Source organism: Rhinopithecus roxellana, chromosome 14 (genome assembly GCF_007565055.1).
Source record: "Rhinopithecus roxellana isolate Shanxi Qingling chromosome 14, ASM756505v1, whole genome shotgun sequence".
NCBI classification, from domain to species: Eukaryota; Metazoa; Chordata; class Mammalia; order Primates; family Cercopithecidae; genus Rhinopithecus; species Rhinopithecus roxellana.
This window is the reverse complement of record NC_044562.1, coordinates 109,577,571-109,578,395: the sequence shown is the minus strand read 5'-3', so window position 1 is coordinate 109,578,395 and position 825 is coordinate 109,577,571. Positions and strand designations below refer to the sequence as shown.

Here is an 825-nt window from a genome sequence, read left to right as displayed (position 1 = left end):
TAGAAACTATTTAGATCTGAAAAGTAAAAACACTAAAAAGCAACATTTATGTGATTTAGCTAAAACAGTACTCAGAAGAAAAGTAATAACTCTTAACATTTGTATAGCAAAAGATAAATGGTCTCAATGAATGACTTCAGATTTCTCATTTGATGTAGAGAAAAGGAGAATATCAAATACAAAGTCAAGAAAAGAAAGGGGTGCTCACTTTGGCAGCACATATACGACAATTGGAACGATACCAAGTAGATTAGCATGGCCCCTGCACAAGGATGACCCTCAAATTCGTGAAGCATTCCATATTTCTGCAGCTTCTAACTAGAATGAACAGTTTAGAGAGGAACTTAAATGACCCAGTGAGTTGAAAAACACAGTGTGAGAACTTGGTGAAGCATACACAAGTATCAATAGCTGAATCGATCAAGCAGAAGAAAAAGTGTTACAATTTAAAGCCCATCTCGCTGAAATAAGTCAGGCAGGCAAGATTAGAGAAAAAGGATGAAAAGAAAGAAATAAAACCTCCGAGAAATATGGGACTATGTAAAATGACTGAACTTACGATTGATTGGAGTACCTGAAAAAGATGGCGAGAATGGAACTAAGTTGGAAAACACACTTCAAGATATTATCCAGAAGAATTCTGCAACCTAGCAAGACAGGCCAACATTCAAATTCAGGAATTACAGAGAACATCGCTAATATACTACACGATATATCAATCCCAAGACACATAATCATCCGATTCTCCATGGTTGAAATGAAGGAAAAAATGTTAAGGGCATCCAGAGAAAGGCCAAGTCACCTACAAAGAGAAGTTCATCAGAC

The 825-nt window shown here is 36.4% G+C and overlaps 1 non-coding gene across 1 annotated transcript; it reads left to right on the top strand.

Annotated features, from left to right (window-relative positions):
- Positions 1-200: 200 nt before the first annotated feature.
- Positions 201-307, top strand: LOC115893439. The gene has a single exon (XR_004053436.1). It is a non-coding gene; the product is annotated as a U6 spliceosomal RNA (small nuclear RNA).
- Positions 308-825: the final 518 nt, after the last annotated feature.